The 25,072-nt window shown below is 35.3% G+C and overlaps 1 protein-coding gene across 6 annotated transcripts in view; it reads right to left on the bottom strand.

Moving 5' to 3' along the window:
- The window catches only part of LOC123865628 (inactive dipeptidyl peptidase 10), a 268,820-nt gene that overhangs the window by 33,626 nt on the left and 210,122 nt on the right, over positions 1 to 25,072 (bottom strand). The gene's annotated exons all lie outside the window — the stretch shown is intronic.

The raw sequence follows: 25,072 nt of genomic DNA, 5'->3' as shown, positions 1-25,072 counted from the left end.
TTTGTTTGATTGATTGTCAATAAATTGGCCAATTTATTAGTTCGGAGAGTCCAGCTGTATAAAGACATGACGTGTTTGCTTTGTGCCGGAATCTCGCTGCTGGTACGTCACCAATCAACCATGTACCATATAATATCAAGCAAAGGAATTACAAAGTACAGCAAAACTAGTATTTTTATCTATTCAAAAACTCGGTGATTCACAAATTCAGCTGGCGTCGGTTTTAACAGATAATGTTACCTAAAATGCTGTTTGGGAAAGATCGGTACACAATAAAAAAAAGGTACCTACCTGCCTCGCCATCTGTCCTTCGGAGGCAGCGTGTACTCCATTGTCTCGTTCAGGGTATTTTTAGTAGGTAGATGAAATTTAGCTGTTACTCGAAAGTAAAAGGTCCCTTTGTCTTTAGCCTGAGATTCGAACTCAGCCGACTCTATTATCTTTAGTAGTGGAGAGCATTCTTGGTAAATTAGGTACTGATCGTTTTGTGATAGTAAAAGTATACGGAAAAACCATCGTGAGAATTTCACATAATGGTATAAAATACCATATGATGAAGGAAAACTTGATCGAGAGTTCTCTATGAAGTCCGCGCTCAGTAGTGAGCCGGTGAAAGCTGTTCATGTTGATGAAGACGATGTTTATACCGTGGTAGCTAGTAGTTTATAGCACACCACCTTATTTTAGCTATTGAGTGATTTTTCTACCAAATCAATAATCGTAACGACAAAAGTCATTCCATCGGACTGCATTAGACTGCTAATTCAATTATAATCCCTATTTAATGCTGAATAAGAGCTAGTATTATAATTAGATGAATTGCTGAAAAAAAACTAGGCTAAATTTTACTTAATAGTAAAGGAATTGTGATTGGTATGTAGGTCATATGAGAAAATCTTAATATTGGAGTTCAAGTTAGTTCGATACATGGTTTCTTTGTATCAATGGCTTTGTTAATATTATAATATGGTAGTCTAGCCTCCAAACAAATTGAATCTCCATTATTAAATGTCTAGGAAATGTATCTAAATATAGCAAATAAAAGATGACAGTTATACCCAAGTGCATTTATTTCTGGTAAATAAGTGTTTATTTACTCATACAGTTGAGTATTTAGAAAAAGAAAGAAGAGAAACTGAATTTATTATTTAGACTGGAAATTAAGTAACTTTATTATATTAATTAATTCCCGGCCGAATACTTGCTTCCTAAGCCATACTAGTTATTGAAAGGGAAAAGCAAATATTCAGAACGAAAAACCCTTTCGGCTTTAGATATTATGTATAACCTTATGTCCTAAATAGGTACACACATGCCATAAATTTTAATTATTCTATGAATCTAACCCTACACATGACAAAGAAAAGTCTAAGAACACACATTATGTATAAATTATAATATATTCATTATTTGTTCTAGATATATTTGAATCTTAGTTCCACAAAGAGAAATGTCCCATTTCTCTAATTTCGGATTCAAAATCTAATAGCTATACACAATATTGTAACACCTCCTAATATCTCAAATACCATCTCTAGTTTAGTTTGTGAGGTAATTCTATACTCAAGATTTTTGGAACTGATTTTCAAATAATCTAGTTTAAAATATAATGTAAATTAGTACATCACCCTATATCAGCTTCTGCTGGCCCGGATACACACTATTTTATTCTATTTATAATTTTTCTATTATTAACTATACAATTGCAATATATTTCTACACTTTAATATTCACTGTTAGGCTCTACTGCACGTTGAGCCAGACCTCAATCGAATGTTCCTCTCGGTCCCCCAGTGTAGACTTAAAACGTCCACACGGATATCTTTGTCCACGCCCATGATCTGAAATGCAAAAAAAAAACCAGCGAAATTTCGGTTTCTGATTGGTTCACTCTTGCGCACAGAATTTCTCTGGCTGATGGCTAATTGGCTGAAAATAAAATGTATTTCAAACTTCCCTTAATGGGCCGTACCTTTTACTTTCTCACGCCCTTGCCTTGCCTAGACCACTCGCATAACACGTGATTACAATTTTGTACACTTGTAGAGATTTCTAAGTTAAAATTTACGACTTTTATCTAATTTATGACCGACCCTAACGCAATTTAGCTTTAGAGCAATTTATTTTGCCCTTTTGTTTTTTACACTTCCTTTCCTACAATTACTCAGAATCTTAACTAATTTATTTCTTTTCGTGCGAGATTTTTGTTTTTAAGAGCAAGGCTTCAAATTTCCGACAGTCATAAAACCGTATGACGGATGGCAAGGCCATCTCACGCTCCCCCAAAATAGATTTTTAATACACGTAGCTCCTTTTGTCCCTGCAGCTGTGCTAGTCGTTTCAAAATCTATTTTTCCCCTTATCTGTATTAGAACGCTAGTATCAGACCTCCTACGCCTATCTATTATACCCTCGGGCATGACCATAGTTATTTAACTCAGGTATCTCTTTGTTTAGTGTACCCCAAACTACCTGTTTTCTGTCCCTTTTAATACTCTAGTTTTACCTATCTTTCTATTTATCTACATAGTACCTAAACAAATGAATGGCATTGTAGTTACCCTTAACTTTACCAGTATGAACGTCTATTAATGTATATACATTATTATATGGAACTGCCCCTATTATGTACGGTCCTTCATATAAGCGCATGAATTTTTTTGTCAACTTTTTATCCGCATCTGACTTCGTAAAAGTCTTAAGTTTCACTAAATCTCCGATTTCGAATTGTATTAACTTATGATTTTTGTTATAATGTAATTGTCTACTTTCGGCCGTCTTATCTATGTTTTGTCGTGCCTGCTGTCGAATCTGTTCTAACGGTTCACCCTGTAAGTCTGTCCTCACCGATGAGTCAGTGTTGAAATCAGTCGATAGCAGAGTACGTTTTCCATATATAATCTCGTTTGGCGAATATCCCGTTGTAGTATGTATTACCTGATTATAACAATCTTCTATATCCGATAATAGATCTACCCATGAACGATGCGATTTGTCGCAATACGTCCTGAATAATCTACCTAACTCTTTATTAACCCTCTCTGTCGAATTTGGCCGCGGATTTCTAACAGATGTGTGCGTTAATTCGATACCTAGTTGGCGAATACCTAACTCGAAAACTTTTGAAGTAAAGTTCGCGCCTCTGTCTGAACATAATGTCTTAATTGTGACCTGCTTATGAAACTTTTTTACACAAGTTAAAGTAGCCTTCCCACTAGCCTGGCGTAGTGGGTATAGTCTGATTAACTTACTATAAGCATCTTGCATTACGAATATGTATTTAAACCCAAATCGTCCTGCTGGTAAAGGTCCAAAAATATCGCAAAAAACTCTCTCTCCTATTTCCTTCGCTATTACAGTTTTAATCGGCCCCGTGTGCGTTTCCAAAGCATGTTTTGACTTTTGACATGCCTCGCAAGCTCTTACAACACGACCTATTATACGAGACATATTTGGGAAATAATATTGACGTTTCATCAGAGCATAAACCTTGTATCGCCCGAAATGACCTACTTCTTCATGTATGCTAACTATCAAATCCCTTAGTATGTTCTCGGGAACATATAACCTTAAGATATCCCCTTTTATGTCTCTTCTATAAAGAATCCCTTCTTTAAGCACGTAGTACTTTGATTCAGAAGTGTCTGCTGTTTGCACGCGTCTAATTATCTCACTAGCAGTCTTGTCGCGACTTTGATAACTACCTATCTCTCTCCATCGCTCCCGCACTAATCGTCCTAATGATGTTTTAAATAGATTCATTTCAGGCCCCGTGACCTTGTTAGTTAATACATCGGTGGTCCCCTTTAAATGTCGAGACAATACGTCTGCTACAATGTTTAGTTTACCTTTCACATGTTCGACTGTGTAATTAAATCGCCCTATATAATGTACCCAACGTATCATCCTAGCGCTCAATAATTTGCACGTCTGCAAGAATATCAGGCTTTTATGATCAGTCCTAATGACTAAATTCGCTCCTCTCAAATATGTTTCAAACTTTGACAAACTGAAAATGATGGCCCATAGTTCTTGTTCAGTAACTGTCCATTTGCGTTCTGTCTCTGTCAATGCTTTACTACAGAACCCTAATATTTGTTCTTCACCTGCTTCATTCAATTGATAGACATAACCCGAAACCCCCAAATTACTGCTATCGGTTTGTAAATAATAAGTTCCCTTAGGATCTGGGTGTACAAGAAGTATCGTATCTATAAACAATTTCTTGACCCTTTCAAAACAATCATTAATTTCCTCTGTCCATGACCATTTCGTATTTTGTTTTAATAGGTCGCACAGTGGTTTAACCTCTTCGCTGTATTTTGAGATAAATCTTCTGAAATAATTTATTAATCCCAGAAATCCTCGTAATTGTTTTATAGTCCGAGGTATAGGGAAGTCTAATATAGCTTTAACCCGTTCAGGATCCATACGTACCCCGTTAGTATTTACTATGTGTCCTAACAACTTTACCTCTACACATAAGAACCGACACTTCTCTAATCTTCCAGTTAAGCCTGCGGTTTCTAATTTATCTAACACTCGATCTAAATGTTCTAAGTGTAACCTTATGTCCCCGGTAGTGAATATGACTATGTCGTCTAAATAGTTTACGCAAAACTCTCGTACTCCTACTAGAATATAATCCATTGCTCTCGAGAACCCTGCTACAGAAGTCTTTAAACCTTGAGGTAAAACATTATAAGTATACGTCTTCCCCATGAACGAGAACCCAGTATACTTCCTAGAATCTTTATGCAAAGGTATTTGAAAATAGGCATTATTCAAATCAATTAAACTGATATAATTTACTCCATGAAAGGATTGTAAAATCTCAGATGTGAGTGGAGGCGCGCCCGCGTCACCTACCATTTTCTTATTCAACTCTCGTGCGTCCAATAAGAGTCTTATTGACCCATCTCGCTTCTTAGTGAAAGTGAGAGGACTACAGTAAGGAGTCGCTTCCTGTCTGATCACGCCTAGTTTTTCTAACTCTTCTAATTCGGCTTTTACCTGTTCCCTATACACCAAAGGTACCGGATAACTGTGTTTTACAAAAGGTGTTTCGTCTAATAGCTCAATAACGTGTACGTACTTGTTTGTCAAACCTAAACCTTCCGTAAATACCTTACAGTGTTTGTTTAACACAGGTAGTAATAATTCCTTTTGTTCATTACTTAAGTTCGCGTCATCTAATTTTAATCCCTTAAATTTCTCATTATCTAAATTCATGTCTAATACACTTTGTTCCACTGGCCTAGAGTTTTGATTTAATATTAAATTGATCGTGGCTGCGTTCGTCTCTCCCCCTAACCTTTCGATTTTGCAGTCCGAATTCAGCCTAACACAAGACCTAACGCCCATATGTTCAATAGTCAAAGTGTGTTCACCATTACAGTTCACTATTCCTTTTACCCGCTCTAACCAATCGTATCCTAGTATCAATGACCTAGGAAGACGTCGCATAACTAGTACAGGTGCTTCAACTAAAGTACTACCTAACTGAAACTCTATTAGCACTAACCGATTTGTGCTTTCACTTCGCGATCCAAACGCGCCTTGTATTTGAATTGCTGGAATAGCGATCTCTGGCAATGTCCCATGTTCTCTTAGAATAGAGTCGTACAATTCCCTAGTTATTCCACTAATCTGACTTCCCGTATCTATGAGTGCACTCATACTTCTTCCATACAGTCTAACACATACTTCAGGTAACCTAGGTAAAGAATAATCAACACTTACATCGGTTTGTTCATCTAATTCATGATACATTGTGTACACATTCAAACCTCTCCTCATACAAGTTTCACAAGTCACGCCTAACTCATTACACTCTGTTACATTTTCAAATTGGTTTTCCAATAAGATTCCTATACTCCTAATTTCAAATTGACTACTATACTCGTTATAATCAACGCCGCCTCTTAATAACCGCTTAAGTCCCTTATCTCCGGTCCCCAAACTCTGTCCTGGCTTCCATCCACTATTAATTAAGATCCTATAGACTACACCTGTCCTTTCGTGATCTGAGGTCTTTCTGACGCCCGTGCCACACAAGACTAACTGATTTGACCTCGTTTGTGTTGGGCATTCTAGTTTTTTGATGATCCCTCCCCCACATTCTTAGACACAGTAAGATCCTCGCCCTCTTTTACGAACGTGATAGCCGGCCTAATTTGTTTAGATTCGGATACCGTAGGCCTGTTAAAGTTAACCCTAGAACCTAACCGACCACGATAGCCGCGTCCCCTCGTCGAATTTCCCCTAGCTCTCCAACTTCTTGTTGACATTGTTGCTACAATAGGTCGTCTCGATGATGACTCATTGTATCGTCTACCTCTGTAATTATTACTAACAGTACCTCTCGTAAATTGCCTAGGTTTTTCAACAATATTTTGCTCTATGTTTCGAAGAAATTTCGCTCCGTTCATGATGTTAACTTCCTCTGTTCTAGTAAACCATAATCGCTGTATATCTATAGCATAATGTCGCATAATAGAATTGACCAAATCTCTCTCACTAAACGCAATAGTTAATGACTGCATTGATTCTGCTTGCTCAGCAAAATGTTCGGACATCGACATTCCCGAATCGCTTGAATATACCGCATTAATCAATTTATATCTTATAGATTCCTGAATTTGTTCGGTCCAATAATTTCGTCTAAAATCAATCTCGAAGTCAGCGAACGTAGTCCAGCCCTTCGAATACAAGTCCATAACCTTCCGAGCATGCCCCGAGATGCAACCTAACGCTATATCTATTTCGCGATCTAATCCATTTACCGCCCTTATATATTTCTTTAATCGTTTTAGAAAAACGATGGGGTTAGTGAATGGTTTTCCGTCGAAATTTGGTTTAGTTACTGACGGCTGTACAACATATAAATTCCGGGTCTCAGATAATGTACTTGTGCTCGCGGTTTCAAGATTCGACCCCTGCCTATCAGATTTTTCATTTTCATTAATCCCGTTCGACTCGTGTGAAGAAATGCTCGCGATTTCATTTGAACCGGTATTTGAATTTAACTGTTGTAATTTTGCTTCGAATTCGGTGATTTTTTTCAAAATCAACTCTAATGTAGCATTCCCTAAGGTCGTTGTTTGCTCGCTCGATTCTACGGTACTAACATCGCTTTGCCCCGCACCTACTTGCTTTGTTCTACGTCCTTTTCTACCTGAAGACATCCTTTTTTTTTTTTCAATTTGACCCTATTTCTTTTACCTACTTTGGTACTATTTTAAATTTTATTTGAATAACTTTCATAAGTCGCGAAGCCGTATTTTTAATACTAATATAATACTGATACTAATTGCAATCACATGTTTGGGTCTGCTTTGATTATATGTATTCTCAGAGTTTGAAAAAAATTAAGTCTGAGAAATAAGCAAGGAATAATAGCTCGATCTCTGTAGTATCTTCTGAAAACCTGTAAATTTTACATTTATAAGACATACAGCTTATTTCTGCTCTCCTGCTCCCCCTATACATAAATAAATGTAAATGTACAACATATAAATATAAAACAACACGCAGTGTGTCCTTAAAACTTATAATTTATAAATAGTAATGTAAGTTTATAAATTTTTCTCTCTCAAATACCCAATCACAATTTCTACGTTGTGTTATTTTTATGTTAATGTAAATCTAGTCATATCGTTATTTCGAATACGTACATAGATCCCTGGTCACTCGGCATCATATTTCTGTGATGGTACGGTGTGATCGTCTATACTAGTGGATAAGATTAGGCATTATGAAGAGATAAAATAAGAAATAAACTCAGCTGAATTATAGAAACACCTAGGTATTTAAGTCATGAGTTATTTACAAGTAATTAATTGGTACAGTACGTTGGGTGAACACGTAGACTTCTCGACCAGCTAACAGGTTTACACGGATTGAATTATAAAAAATTAATGTAAAATTTCAACTCCTCAAAATAGATATAATGAGTGGAGAGATTTGCTAATTTAGAACGTCCTGTTAGTGTGGAAAATCAGTTGATACGTGTATTTGCCTTATTTAGGCCATCGGTTTGAGACCAACCGGCATTCCTCAAGCACGGGGGAAATACCTACGCTGAAACTTCAGCCTTAATCCATGTTATGTGGGGCACAGCAATTGGACTCTCCTATTTTCGCTGCGAAGCGTTTTCAATTGCCTAGGTACGGAAACCTAGGTTCTTTTCAGTGAGCTCTGGGCTCGCCCCAAAACCATGGTATTTTTGTATATATATATATATTTGTTTGATTGATTGTCAATAAATTGGCCAATTTATTAGTTCGGAGAGTCCAGCTGTATAAAGACATGACGTGTTTGCTTTGTGCCGGAATCTCGCTGCTGGTACGTCACCAATCAACCATGTACCATATAATATCAAGCAAAGGAATTACAAAGTACAGCAAAACTAGTATTTTTATCTATTCAAAAACTCGGTGATTCACAAATTCAGCTGGCGTCGGTTTTAACAGATAATGTTACCTAAAATGCTGTTTGGGAAAGATCGGTACACAATAAAAAAAAGGTACCTACCTGCCTCGCCATCTGTCCTTCGGAGGCAGCGTGTACTCCATTGTCTCGTTCAGGGTATTTTTAGTAGGTAGATGAAATTTAGCTGTTACTCGAAAGTAAAAGGTCCCTTTGTCTTTAGCCTGAGATTCGAACTCAGCCGACTCTATTATCTTTAGTAGTGGAGAGCATTCTTGGTAAATTAGGTACTGATCGTTTTGTGATAGTAAAAGTATACGGAAAAACCATCGTGAGAATTTCACATAATGGTATAAAATACCATATGATGAAGGAAAACTTGATCGAGAGTTCTCTATGAAGTCCGCGCTCAGTAGTGAGCCGGTGAAAGCTGTTCATGTTGATGAAGACGATGTTTATACCGTGGTAGCTAGTAGTTTATAGCACACCACCTTATTTTAGCTATTGAGTGATTTTTCTACCAAATCAATAATCGTAACGACAAAAGTCATTCCATCGGACTGCATTAGACTGCTAATTCAATTATAATCCCTATTTAATGCTGAATAAGAGCTAGTATTATAATTAGATGAATTGCTGAAAAAAAACTAGGCTAAATTTTACTTAATAGTAAAGGAATTGTGATTGGTATGTAGGTCATATGAGAAAATCTTAATATTGGAGTTCAAGTTAGTTCGATACATGGTTTCTTTGTATCAATGGCTTTGTTAATATTATAATATGGTAGTCTAGCCTCCAAACAAATTGAATCTCCATTATTAAATGTCTAGGAAATGTATCTAAATATAGCAAATAAAAGATGACAGTTATACCCAAGTGCATTTATTTCTGGTAAATAAGTGTTTATTTACTCATACAGTTGAGTATTTAGAAAAAGAAAGAAGAGAAACTGAATTTATTATTTAGACTGGAAATTAAGTAACTTTATTATATTAATTAATTCCCGGCCGAATACTTGCTTCCTAAGCCATACTAGTTATTGAAAGGGAAAAGCAAATATTCAGAACGAAAAACCCTTTCGGCTTTAGATATTATGTATAACCTTATGTCCTAAATAGGTACACACATGCCATAAATTTTAATTATTCTATGAATCTAACCCTACACATGACAAAGAAAAGTCTAAGAACACACATTATGTATAAATTATAATATATTCATTATTTGTTCTAGATATATTTGAATCTTAGTTCCACAAAGAGAAATGTCCCATTTCTCTAATTTCGGATTCAAAATCTAATAGCTATACACAATATTGTAACACCTCCTAATATCTCAAATACCATCTCTAGTTTAGTTTGTGAGGTAATTCTATACTCAAGATTTTTGGAACTGATTTTCAAATAATCTAGTTTAAAATATAATGTAAATTAGTACATCACCCTATATCAGCTTCTGCTGGCCCGGATACACACTATTTTATTCTATTTATAATTTTTCTATTATTAACTATACAATTGCAATATATTTCTACACTTTAATATTCACTGTTAGGCTCTACTGCACGTTGAGCCAGACCTCAATCGAATGTTCCTCTCGGTCCCCCAGTGTAGACTTAAAACGTCCACACGGATATCTTTGTCCACGCCCATGATCTGAAATGCAAAAAAAAAACCAGCGAAATTTCGGTTTCTGATTGGTTCACTCTTGCGCACAGAATTTCTCTGGCTGATGGCTAATTGGCTGAAAATAAAATGTATTTCAAACTTCCCTTAATGGGCCGTACCTTTTACTTTCTCACGCCCTTGCCTTGCCTAGACCACTCGCATAACACGTGATTACAATTTTGTACACTTGTAGAGATTTCTAAGTTAAAATTTACGACTTTTATCTAATTTATGACCGACCCTAACGCAATTTAGCTTTAGAGCAATTTATTTTGCCCTTTTGTTTTTTACACTTCCTTTCCTACAATTACTCAGAATCTTAACTAATTTATTTCTTTTCGTGCGAGATTTTTGTTTTTAAGAGCAAGGCTTCAAATTTCCGACAGTCATAAAACCGTATGACGGATGGCAAGGCCATCTCAATAGAAACAACGCTCTACGAAGCCGATTTAACCTCTTTCTAAAGGTCGATGTAAATACAATATGTCAAGTTATGAGATCCTTTGGTATCATGACAGAAAGAAGAAAAACTTGTACTATTAGTATAAGATACAGCTAACATCTACTTATCCCAAGAAACGGAATAAGAAAACAGACCCTTATTAAAATTCAGCAAACTCGAGTGAAAAACTTCGACAGCAGACCCGCCATTTGTTTCGGTCAGAAAATCTTTTGAAATTCAGTTGATTTCCCTGTAAAAATAATTGAAGATTTATATTTTGATACAAGATACAGCTTTCTAAGACCAATTTAATCTACATACCTTAGTATTCTGCGCTACGGGCTACGGCGTAGTTTAATTCTACATTAATAAATTAAGTATTTGAAGGTAAGATAAAATTCTACATAGATCATTAACGCGAAAGTGTGTCTGTTTGTTTTTTCTTCAAACTGTCTCGTTGCTCTAGTTGTTAGCATGTTTGACTGTGGTTGACGAGGTCCTGGGTTCGATTTCCGGGAGGGACCAAAATAATATAGGTACATATTGGATTTTTCTGTCAAAAAATTCTAGTGTTAGCCTAGAGTTAGGTAGTCGAGCGGCGGCGGCGGCAAAATTACAGTTTTGACGCAGTTTACAAAACTGCTTCGCATCTGTCGACCGATGCATTGCAGAACTACACGCTGACTGCACTGCAATAAAACTGGGTTCGTACTGCAATTTCGCACTCTGCTTGCAATCAGAATGCAGTCACGTCTGCTCAGACACTTGCACTTAACTAATTACTGAAACACGTTGAAACTTCGCAAAACTTGGTGAAAGCTTTAATGTTGCTATCGAGTACGCGGGCGTATAATATGAGACCTATTAAAACTATATAAACTTTAATAGTTTGTGTATTGGATTTGTGGAAAAAATTAACATAATATTTTAATGTATTGAGTGCGTAAAAAGACCTTTAACAGGGCTCTCTCCGTCACTCGCTTCATACAATCGTAGTTCCAATTTCATTTGAATATTAAGCAACCAAAGTCCATGAAATTTTGCAGACATATTCTAGAAACTAATATCTGTGTCTGTGGTGTTTTAGAATTTTCTAAAAATATGTAGTTTTAAAATTACAGGGGCTCAAAGATTTGTATGTAAATTTTTAAGACCGCGTAACTTTGAAACCGAATATTTTAACAGAAATCTGGAACTTTGGTTGCTTAATATTCAAATGAAATTGGAACTACGTTTGTATGAAGCGAGTGACGGAGAGACCCCTCTCAAATGAACATGATGCAAGCACATCAATGGCGCCACAATACCGTGAATTTAGAAATCCGTACACAAAACCTAGGTCACAGAGTAAGAATATGCTGTGCCTATTTCCAGAAGTGAACATCTATAATTTCAAGACTACAATGAATATAAACGTAAAGTTATGGGCTATTGCTAAGATACCTGACACATAATATGACGAAGAAGAAATTATGTCATACCAAAGGTATAGATTTATCTATTAGGTAGATAGATTTATTAGGTAGAAGCGTATATTTTAAAATATTTTGTACTAAGGAAGGTAGTTGCGAGGCGCTGTGCTCCCAACTCATAAGCAGGTATTATAATATATTCTGTTCGACAGCGTATTTTGAATCGAGGCACAAATTGTTCGTTAAGCTCAGCGACGGGCGAGATTGACGTTCCTTCCAATTAAGGACGTAGGTAGGTACGTACCTACTTGCCGACATGTGCGCTTTAAAGATTGCTTTGGCTGTTACATCAAAATTTTCCAATATTATTCTGACGCTCAATAAATAAAATCACATAGGTGGAAACATGATTAAACAAATTGTGGTGTAAATTTTCACTTCTTTCAATTTCAATGATGGATCTTGCAAGGCAAGCGACAGTTTTGGTAATTCTATTGTACATAATCTAGTAACAATCTAGTTTAATTCCGAGATTAGTAGCAAGACTAGTAACGCATCTACAGGCTTTGCCCAATTTCATGCTCAGTCCTTTTTCGATGTTACAACACTCTTACTGTGATCTCATCTAGTGGTAAATGACGATACAGTCTAAGATGGAAACGGACTAACTTGGAAGACGTATCTATGTCAATTTAATTCAAGAATGATTTAAACCTCATTATTGTACCTACCTTCTTACATAATTAAAAATTTGTAGATAATATATTTAAGATATTCTGCAATCTAACTTTATGAAGAGAAATATCATTTTTGTCAATATAACAAGATAGGAATTATGATATTATGGAAGTGGTAAATTTTCGGGGGTCTCTGTTCAAGCGGAGCCTAGGGTCTCAGAAAGTCATGATGCGCCACAGAGCACACTTGAGTCATGCCGTGCGAAGCGAGGCGAGGAATTAAAACAGGAAAGATCATTCTCGTAATATCGTATAAATAGCTTTCACTCTCATTTCATCATTTTAGTCTTTAATTTTGTATGGGTTTAATTCCAAGCATTTCAATGAACGACTCTTGAAAGTTTGGAGGACGCTTAGACCCGAGGGCGAACCACCTCTCCCATCCGACCCGTAGTGCGCCACCGACACCAGAATGTTTTACAATAATTTCAGTAAGTTAAATCTAAATTAGGACAACAGTTTCATCAGAAAAAAGAAACACTAGTAATGAGAAAATGCTATTGGATAGGTTCCCAACAGTTTCGTTTTGAAATACCTACATCTTGGCATTGTTCCAAATATCGAATGGTGAAAGTTTCCTGCTGTAGTTTATGGAGATATCGTGGATTCTGGTGATGGATGTCTAAAAGTGATTACTTTGTCAGATTTCATTTAAGCTTAGACAGTATATTCTTGCTAGGCAATTTGTGTTTCATCAAGAAGCCCAATTACTTAAAATCGTAATCCATAGCCTCTAGACGGAGTGAGGAAAAATTACACTCTAAAATATCAAGTTTAGTAATGCCACAGATTGAGGGAAATCCAAATGATTGAACTGGATTACGGTAAAGCTTCTGGAAACTGAGAAGATAAATATAAAATTTTACTTCAAACTGAAATAAGTACCTATTTCAAGCTGCATTTTTGCAAATATCAAGTTTAAATACTATTTCTATTATGTATAATATAAAAAAATTCCTGGTGCGGTGGGCAGTAATGTGGTTTTATAATTGGTAGGTCCCAGACTCGAGTCCCAGCAGAAGCAATTTAGGTTTTTGTAAAAGTTACGATTTAGCGTTCTCGTATGATTCGACGTATTAATCTAATTTTTATTAATCTAATTAAAAAAATACATGTTAGACCTTGACTGCAATCTCACTTGGCGGTAAGTGATGATGCAGTCTAGGATAGGTTAGGATTATAGGTTTAAATAAACTGACATTGCCTTCTAAGTTAGCCCACTTCCAACTTAGACTGAATCGTCACTTACTTAGCACTAGGTGAGATCACAATCAGAGATCTTCTTACTTTTATTAGAGCATAAAATAGGTAAATCGTAAGGCATAAAGACTTTAGCGTTCATTTTAAATACGGCTTAGTAGGTATTTAGGTACGTCTTTAACTGATAACAATAAATGTCCTAAATAGCCCATATAAAAGCGTTTATTGCACTGCTCTAGGCGTTGTTGGCAGTGAAGTTGGACAATGTGAATTGTCAGAACCAATTGTCCAAATAACGAAAGAATATGCCTATTTTCGGATAACAGTTTAATTTTATTACTAGACTATATAATACTAAAACAGGTATAAGATTTAAATTCTATTAAGGGTTGAAGTTTAAATACTTACTTAAAATAGAAAAAGTTTTAAAATAAAGTTAAGTAAGTATAATGATGATTAATGACGCTAATCTTGATGCTCATAGTGGTGATTTTAAGTATAGGACTGAACCATATACCTACCTAACTTGTTTTAAGCCAGTCATAGATTAAGCGATTACGTGAATAGTAATACAATATGGTCCCTTACTTACTAAATACTGTATTTCTATTTATTGAATTAGATAACCCTTCGCAACAGAGAGTGTAAAAGGATGGACACTAGGCATAGGATCGAATCCGAACAAGTCACTAGGTTTCCTGTAACCGAAGTAGATATATTTAGAACAATTGATGGTAGCAAAATAAATCCCAGATCCATCCATGCACTATAAACATTAAACACTTAGAAGCGACGCCTGACAAACTAAGCTCTTCCATATGTCCATCATTCGAATTGGCGATTTTGCAAAACAGTTGAAAAGTTTTGCGAGGCAATATTTGGGCACTGGGCACATTGCCAGGAGGTAACTTTTCCGACAAAACTAGGTCGAAATGACCTGTCCATTACATTTGGGAAGATTCTAGAATATTGCTTTGGTATTGGTTATAAAACAAAGGCATTTCGGCTATGGCGGAGACGGAAATTTGATTGCTTTGATAGTCAGGCTGTTAGGCATGGTTCCTATTTATCAAAACATTTTTTCTACTTTATTTACGAAATCTGTGGCGCCCCTTTTCGCTAAAATCTGCATAATAGCTTTCCGAAACATCTGTTTTTCTGTTAAGCCTTAACTTATTTAATTACTAGCTGATGCCCGCAGCTTCGCCCGCGTGGATTGGTCAGATCCCCTGCAGCATCAGGATTGAGGAGTTGGACTCCAATTTTTTTATGAAACAATGTCGCGAAGTTCCTCTATCGATTAAAAAAGAAATGACGCAAATCGGTTCAGAAATCTCGGAGATTTCGGTGTACATAGGTAGAAAAACACAACTCCCTTTTTGAAAGTCGGTAAAAAAAGTAGCCTATGTTACTCCCTGGTCAATTCTCTACTTGACTGTGAAAACCCTGTCAAAATCGGTCCAGCCGTTCCGAAGATTAGCCTTTTCAAACAGACAGACAGACAGACAGACAGACAAAAATTTTAAAAACGTGTGATTCAGTGTTGGTATCGTTCAAATAACCATATGAGCTTAATATGAGGTAGTTATTTCGAAATTACAGACAGACACTCCAATTTTATTTATTGGTATAGATTTGGAAGTCTTGCTATTTTCTCACTTTATCTTCCTGAAAAATAGGTAATCAAGGTCTTAGGTCTGACAAGTGTAAAAAATTTCCATTACTGGTGGTTCGTAAAAAAATTACATTAATGGTGAGCCAATTGCAAGCACACCACAACCTTAGATACTTACGCTCTGTGTTGTTTGTGTATAATAAAACTTAAAGTCTAGCCTTGTCTAATTACTGTTCAAATTATTATTAAGAACAGGACGTACCTACTGGGTGCAATTTCGCGCTGAACAGCCAGGCTGATCCTTTGGGCGAAAGATAAGCTAGCCTTTCTGTCAATTTATTTGAAATGTTGCCTAAATGATCATTCAAATTTGTTTACGTAATCTGTAAACATCGTATTTAATGCGAAAATACGAAACAAAAACAGAACAAATATTAACAACAATACTTACCACAAACACGAATCAGTTTGAAAGCGAAATATGGTGTAATTTGAAACAGAAATTTAAAATAGCGCCCGAACTTTTAAACCAATTAAACACTGAGGCCGATTTCCCGGCCAGAATATTCAGACCTCTGTAATACCTTTCAATGTGAGATCTACGTTTATTAAACTCGTATGTAAACAACTTTTCGATAATCGAGTATACATAGTTTATTACATATAACAATTTATTGGTTTTTGATTCAAACATTTTATACCTAGTAATGGATGCAAACCACAATCGGCTTTAAAAACCGATTAAAATTATTGTGATAAATTAAATTATAATGATATCAAACTTATGAATTATACGTATCAGAGATAAGTAGTCAAACTTTGACGCCCTGTTTAGCGCTTTTCATACAAACGTAGTTTGGTTCTTATCAATCTCAATATGTAGACACTTCCAGAAATAAATATCTGTGTCTGTGGTCGGTCAGATTTCTGTAAAAATGTGTAGATAGTTTTAGAGTTAGTTATATTTGTTATTACTTATTAATATTCAAAAGAGAACCAAACTATGTTTGAATGGAAAGCGTTGGGAAGCGCGCTCTTAAATACCGGAAGTAATAATGTTTACTATATCAGTAGCCCTTTAGACTAGCGTTTGTGTTAGGTATAGAGATTCGTAGAGTAGTAGTAGAAGTTTGCTCTAGCGGATATAATTGTGAATGTACACAATTCAAGTCTCTGATGAAGTCACTTTGAAAGGTCATTCAAATATTCCCTCTAAAACTGCAGATGGCTTTTTACTTAGTATTTAGATTGTGCCCTAGATTTCGAGTCTTATGCCTTGCAAATGCTGTCCAATCGTATAATTTAAAGTGAATTTCCTTTTTAATTTAGAGATCATTTACAATTTCTACTGGTTTTAGTTGTAGCAAAAGTATAGACTGAAGTACTCGGTGCGACTGAAGTTAGGTAAATAAGACCCCATGCAATTATTACCTAATTGAAAAAATAGCTACCTATTACATTTTCTGACAACAATTTAGCTCTTGCTGGAAAACATTCTTATTCCTGGTGAAACTTGGCAAGTAATCGGCTTAAGAGCCATCATTTACTGCTACTTTAAACGAAAAACAATGCTCTGAACTCTTGCTGAAAGTAAATGAAAACTAAATAAAAATAAACTACTAAGTAGTAGGTTACTTTTAGCTTTAAGTAACAAAGTTTTAGTTTTGTATCGAAATGTGTAAAATAGTAGAGCTGATACCATACATTACCAGTATTGACCTCTAAGTTTCCTGTCACTTTGTGGTACTCCTAAATTTATAAAGTGAAAAGGTGACTGACTGACTGATTTACTGACTAACTGATCTATCAATACACAGCTCAAACTACTGGACGGATCGGAGCAATTGTGACAGACAACCGCTAAAAAGCATTTTTGAAAATTCAACCCCTGGAAGGTGAAATAGGATTTTGAAGTTTGTGTTGTCTATGCAGACGAAGTCGTGGGCATAAGCTAGTAGGTACATAATGAATTAAAAGCTCTTGAAATTCAAATAAACTTCTGCCAGACGTACAGGAGTTGCAAAAGCCCAAGAGGCCTCAGAGTTACAAGAAGCTCATATTTAGCGCAGCATCAGTCACGCTGTAAAAATGCGTGGACAAAAGTCACGCCAAGTTTTGTGAATGTCATCAGCAATTCTTCGATACACTAGTTGCAGCTGACTCTTGCTATTGCCATTACACTCAGTATCGGAAAATGCGTTGCATACCACGTTTTGGTCTCGTATGGCTATCACGGGTAAGTAATATACGATCATGAATATTGCATAGATTGAGTGTATGCATTCAATTATACTAGTATTATGATTGTGCAACATAATTTGTTATGACGCATAATCATAATACATTAGTAGGTATCTATAGTCTTGATGCATAATAATTTGAATTTGCATTCCGAAATGCGAACGCTTTATTAGTTCTATTACTTCGATGAATTTGTAATTTCATTGTATGATATATTCCACGACTTTTGCTACTATTATTTTATTTCTCGATAGAAGGAAACCACATTCGAACCACACGGTAGACGTTAGCGACCGTTTACCGCAATGTATTCCCGAGTGTATTGAATATTATCGTGATTTGTATTTCAGGCTCTATAGTGAATGTGAATACAAAATGGCGGTTTGCTAGCTGAATGGAACTCTTACAAAAACTAGCATAAAAACTTAGCAGTTATACGATATTTAATTAACTTTTTATTGGGTGCTAGCTGACCCACCCCGGCTTTGCTTATGCCGTGTCCAAGCAGTTTGTTTAGTTCACCGACTTTCAAATACTTACTTTAAATTTTAAGCTCTCAGTAAATTTATCTTTTCCTAATTATAAAATACTTATTATATAATAACATTAAATAACAAAGTTTTACATTTAAGAAAGCGCCTGAAGATCAAATGAGATAATAACGTTAATGAGTAAACTTTAACTTAAATTAATGGTGTAATTTTAATTATTGTAACTCGAAAATTCAGGAGCATTATTTCACTTTCCTACTTACTGAGTTCTTGGCTTTCTAGGCGCTATCAGCTTCTGCTGTAATGAGAATGTAATTTGTTGTGTCTGTCATGTTTTTACGTGCCATTAAAAGTTATCTATACCTATGTATTATTTGGATTTCTGTGCCTATATCAATGGTTCAATTTGGATATTTCACTTAAGGTGGCCGCAACATGTGGAGCATTGAATACAAACAACGTTTATTTGCAAGTATACCCCGTTAAAACATCATCGACGGTTGCTCATATAAAATCCAACATATGTAGGCTCAAAAATAATAATACCAAAAGCCTCGCTGGCCTTGGCTGGAATCCAAAGAGTTTGTCCATTTGATTGTAGAATGACTCTCCACTGCCAACTATCGGAATGTTACGTTGGAAGAAACTGTATTTGTAAGCAAATGTTCTGTATAGCAAGCAGATCTGTGTGGATTATAGGTAGTACATACTGATATTTTCATGATAGTATCAGTAAAGTATTTTTGTCATGATGAAATTTTCAGTTAAAGTCACAATTTATTAGTCTTTAATTAATTGATACAATGTCAGGTTTATTAATCTCATTAAAATCCCTTTATTTTATTAATATTCGTCAATGACAATAGTAAATGCCACAGTATGTAATTACATCTAATTTATATAAATTAATAATTATAAATTAACATTACTATTTATCGTCGTTAAAAAGACCACCCCCCTGGACCAAAAGTGCCCATCAAGCTAGCAGCATTGCCCCGCTGAATGGCGATGGACAACCTTTGGAGGACCAGGTAGGCCCCAGAGCGTGGATCGCAGCCTCTTTCTCGTAGAGAAAGAGGCTTATTGTTAAAGATCTTAACAATATTTTTTGGGTAAGATATTAATTCAATTTCTTTGAAAACCTTCATAAAAAATCGGACCCTAATAAAGATGAACGGGCCTCTAGAGACTGGAGTAAATTATTTCATAATCCACACCCCAGAAATACGATAAAACATTTTACGATTCTGTTCTTCGGTCGTAAAGGACCTTAAATTGAATACGATTATTTTTACTTATCACGACTTTAAAAATAATTATTACAGAATCTATGTTTCATTTTGTAGCACAATTCAAGCCGAAGTTAAAGAGCAACGCATGGTGACTTTGGTTCGCCAAAGAGGTGTATGCGGATAGGGCCAAAGCAGTTACGATACTTTTAGTGTTAACGATAGGCAATTTAGTTACTTTCTACAGCTTGATGCTGTTATTAAATGCTCCACTCCACTCCACACACACACACACACACACACACACACACACACAATCTCAATCGCAGTGATCAAATCAATTTTATTTATTAATTCAATACAGCAATCGGATGCAGAAAGTTGTCAAAACGCGATGCAGCATCGAAGCATTCGCTACAACGCGCACGATTCAATAAAAGATTGAAAGCAGCAAGTCCACAAAACGCGATGCAGTCGCACTATCGCCGATCGCTGATGCTAAAAGCATCGTGTTTGCTATCGCCCTAACAAGAAAAAAAGCCGATAAAGTGCGCTCATTGCATGTTTTATCAAATGATTTAAATAGGTAGGTGCCTTGCAAGTAATATTAGAAACACATTCTGTACATATCGTTTATGTTCAAGTTGATAGTACAAATCCAATTATTAAGTTTATATTTGAACTAGACAGTTAAAAGGTTAGAGAAGCATTTCACGTACAGTTTACTCAAAGTTTGTTTATTATTTTGCCCCAGATTTCACAATTTTGCATTCCACATGCATACGAGCGCTCGTATAAGTTAAATCCTAAAAAAGATTTAACAATGAGATAAAGTTATAATATTATGAAGAGGGTCGGAACTCGGAAGGTCGAAAGTGGTATTAAAGTTTAGGACCTATCTAAAATATGTGATAGAGATACGAAGGATAAAGTACGAATTTGGGTATGGTATAAACACTAAAGTATAGTCCGTACAAAATGAAAATTCATTCGCCATTTTAACTCTATGGTATCAATTACTGTCATGTACAATTAATTCACCAGTTCACCCATAGAGATATAATACGTTCATGAGTTCACCTTTAAAATAAGGACTAAAATATGACTGAAATAGTACTTTTGACATGTCATTCAACATATAAAGTTAAAATGTTAAAATATATGCATCATAACATAATGTAGTTGCCTCTCTGCATAGCATTAGGCACATATTATTATTATAGGTACTCGTAGATGTCAGTCAAAATAATTTTCAATACGCCACTAACTTGTTTTACAGTTTAGTAATAGGTATAAGATTGAAATTTCAGCTTTTCCACCCACCATCCACAACATTTAATATCCTTTACTGAACTAACTCCTTTGTGCCTTCACCATTCTAACCATAAGTAATATCGCTTAAGTACTCAATTTCAGTTCAGTCTGCGCAGATCCAAGTATTAGATCAAAATTAATGTGACATGTTTACTTCGCATATTTACACATCGCAAAGGCACTCCAAATTAAACATGCGTTGTCAACACAGATGAGTTTCTCTCATCTGTGGTTGTCAATTATTTATTTACAATCAATTTTTCAAGTCATTCTTTTCTAGAAGGGGGTCGTAATCTTGCCACTTATGCTGAGCTTATAAATGCAACGGCTCTGTTTGGACTTGCTTGTAAAGCTCTTAAAATTTGTGCTATAAAAGTTCAAGTCGGTTCATTCAATAGATATTTAAAAGCTGTTTTAATAGCGCAACCAGGCGAAGGGTCTTTCATGTAACCTCATGTAACGAGATAGGACTAGAATATCAGACATAATAAGCTTTTTATGCGAACGTTGTAAAGAATATTGTGTTAAAGCAAGGCGCTTTTTATTCGGAATATAATTACATGCAACACAAAGAAGTATTTGCCCTTTGCTTCATTATTTCGCTGAAAGCGACAAGGTTCGCTAAAAGAGTCAAGATCCCCGGATATTAAAGAAGTTGTACTTCTTTTACCTAATAATTAGAGTTTACATTGTTTTTATAAGACCGTTTTCTAAGAATTGCAATTATCCACAATCAGTTTATATTTCGTTTTTAAAACAGCTGCAAATTAATTTGCCTTTATTCTTTAGGGTCCTGTACCCGAAGCTTGCAAACGGGACCCTATTACTCCACTGTTCGTTCATCCGTCTGTTTTTCCGTCTGTCAGTTTGACGTATCTCATGAACCGTAATAGATAGAGAGTTGAAAAACACAAATGATAAATAATTCAAAATGGATGGAAGCCATTTTGTATAAAAAAGCTAAATTAAAATAAATAAGTACAACCAAAAATTTTTCGTAAATTGTGAAAGGTAATATTATATTCCTGTATTGTTCGAAAGTCTCAGACTTTTCTACGATACATAATATTCTTGTATGTAGGATCTTACTGCAGATGCGATAAGAAAGATTTCGGCGTGAAAACCTCGTTATTGAACTTTGTTGAAAAATTACGTGTTGGAGGATTCCCGGTAAAGTTAGTTTGAGAAGTTCTGAAAACTGTTTTCGTTTTCCACTGTAGATTCTCTTTATTCAACTCTGGAGTTGGAACTTTGGAAACTAACTTTTTTTACCTAGCTTAAATATTTTCTTTTGTTACGAGTGAAACACTACTGAAATATATATCTGGCGATAAAATAAAAGAAGGTTTACCTATATGTTTGCAAATTATTTGGATTTTGAGATATTTTAAGCATAAATCCACAGTGGTCGAAGTTGCAGTAAAAAGCTAGTAAAATATGTAGATATTTAAAAATACGACGAAAATACTTAATAAGTTATTTGTAAGCCAAAGTCAAATATCTACGTAATGGAAAAACCTTGTTGAACACGTTTTCTTAGCTTTTCACGTCTTTATTTGGGTCGTTATCGAATATTATTTGAGGCATTTTTGATTCCCTTCCTTGAATTGGCGGAAAGGTTTGCGGTGCTATAAAGATTTTGTGTTCATTTATGGAATTTTAGGAACGAAATAATGTGAAGTCATATTTACGTGATGCGTGATGTGTGTGTGAGTGAATAGATATTTCAAAGTTACGATAATATCTTCCGCGCCACTGTAAGATAGGTCCCTATTTCAAATTTTCTTTGCAAATAACTTATCAAGAAATTTTAGAATCAAGAAAAGTTTTATTTAGATTTGAAGAACGAGAACGCACGGAATTTAAGGCAATATTACCAATACATGATACACATACATAGATACTTCGCAACGAAAGGTGAACGAGGTCGACTATAGGGAAAACTTGAATAGAAATATTTTTTGGGGACTTTTCCGGCTCTGAAATTATAGCTGCCCGAATTCATTTATGGCAGTTAAATATACATAAGTTAGCGCAATCTCAAAAAAATATTTTGGGTAGATATTGTGTAGAAAACTGCCACATCCTTTCTAAGTACGCCCATTTGTATCATCACTTACCACCAGATGATATCATAGGCAAGACTTGTACCGGAATAAAAAAAGTGTTTTCAAATAAGTACTTATTGCGAGTGAAAATTAAAATGAAATACCTACTCTGCTGCAATGTTTACTTTGTCAATATTTGCACAAAACCAACAAGACCATGTGCAAAGCTGCAGAGTAGGTATAACCTAATCAAAGTAATAAACTTAATTATTGTTCTATCACAGAACGAAATCATTTTAAAGCATTTGGAAAAATTCCACGAGAACGGGTGCAAAGATATTTAATTATAATATTATTTGAGCAGGGTCTCGACTTAATGTTCAAAAGTTTTGAATCTATTTTTCTGGTGAGCGCAGGTGCGCTTGCCTGCTTGTTTAAAAACAAATTTTAATTATAACTTGACGGATCCAGACGTATCAAATTATATTTTAATTAAATCTGAAACAATATTAAACAAACAGAAGCAAGGAATTCTCACAACGGAGGAATTCATATTTTAATTTTGGATCCAGACATCCAAGCATTTTACTTATCTGGATGATATTATGTCAAAGTATATTTCAGTACTTTCCTTTTATTATAAAAAGCAAAACATGCTTTTTAGGGTTCCGTACCTCAAAAGGAAAAAAGAAACTCTTATAGGTTCACTTTGTTGTCTGTCTATCTCTCCGTTTGTCTGTCTTTCCGTCTGTCGTGACTGTCAAGAAAGTCTAGAGGGTACTTCCCGTTGACCTAGAATCATGATTTTTCAGTAAGGTAAGTCTTATGGCACAAGCATAGTACCTAGTATTTATTGTTACATCGCAAAAAAAATTAAAATGTGTTTATGAACAAATAATAAATAATTAGTGTTTTCTATTTTCAAAGTAAGATAACGATACCAAGTGAGGATCATATTTAAGGGCTTTACTTGTATATTGTAAAAAATATTTTTATTTATTTTTATGCGTAACAGTTTTTGATTTATCGTGCGAAATCTTGTAAAAAATACCCGAGTACGGGATGTGTTTGGTCATCACAGGGCTCGCACCAGTATCGCTGCTATCGGACACTAGCCTTTGCCATTAATCCTGTCTAGCCAATTTGAAATGGTTATACCGTCATTAATTGTTGGTCGCCAGAGCCTCTTCTTTTTAACCGACTTCCAAAAAAGGAGGAGGTTCTCAATTCGTCGGAATCTTTTTTTTTATTTTTTTATTTTATTTTTTATGTATGTTCCCCGATTACTCATAGACCCCTGGACCGATTTGGATTTTTTTTTTGTTTGAAAGGGTTATACTGTGCAGGTGGTCCTGCATTAATACCTTTGGAGATGGAGAACAGAGCTCCTCAATGGATAGGAGCAAATTGCTCGCGATCAGTGTAATAGCTTCGTAAACAGTAGGGTTTTAACTGGGCATAGCATATGATAGTACAGTGGGGCCACTAAAAATTGTGAAATAAAAAAATTTCAAAAGAAAAATAAACCGACTTCAAAAACCACAAACACTAAAAAGTAAAAAATAACTTTTGTTTAGCTACACGTGTAATGTACCTAGGTATGAAGTCGGGCGAGCTTCACTCTTGGATTTCTAATTTTGTTTTAATATGCTCGCTCGACTTCATACCTGAAGTCATAGCAGAACCATGGCGTGTGGAAGTCCTTACAAGAGACCTGTATCCACCAATGGACGTCTACCGCTTGACGATCATGATGATGATGTCCTGGTATTAAAGACAACATTATATTGTTTCTACTAGCTGTATTAGAACTAGATGTAGCCCGAAGCTTCAAGCCACTGTGTGAAATGTGTATCGTTATATACCTACCTACCTAAGCGTAGTATATAATTTCGCACCCACGCTTTCAGCATGAATAAGCACAAAAGATTTACATAATGACCAAATCGAAACTGTGTTCAAATTACAAAGTAATTAATAACAGAAAATCGTCTAAAATTCGTTGACTAATACAAAAGTTTTGATAAATCGTCCTGTTTTCTTCAATAATACCTACCTACGAAAAGCTCAGGATGTGATCAATGCTTTAGTATAATTAATTCATTGAGACGAAAGTATCTGGTAAATTAACTTTAGAATCCTGAAGTAATTTGACAATTATTGTAAAAATCCTATGTAAAACTGTGGCCGAGCCGGCAGACTTTGGTGTTCCGTTATTATGTAGAATTGTATGTAGAAATCAAATC

Source organism: Maniola jurtina, chromosome 5 (assembly GCF_905333055.1).
Source record: "Maniola jurtina chromosome 5, ilManJurt1.1, whole genome shotgun sequence".
Lineage (NCBI taxonomy): Eukaryota > Metazoa > Arthropoda > Insecta > Lepidoptera > Nymphalidae > Maniola > Maniola jurtina.
Note: the sequence above shows the minus strand (reverse complement) of the source record. Positions and strands in the feature narration are given on the sequence as shown.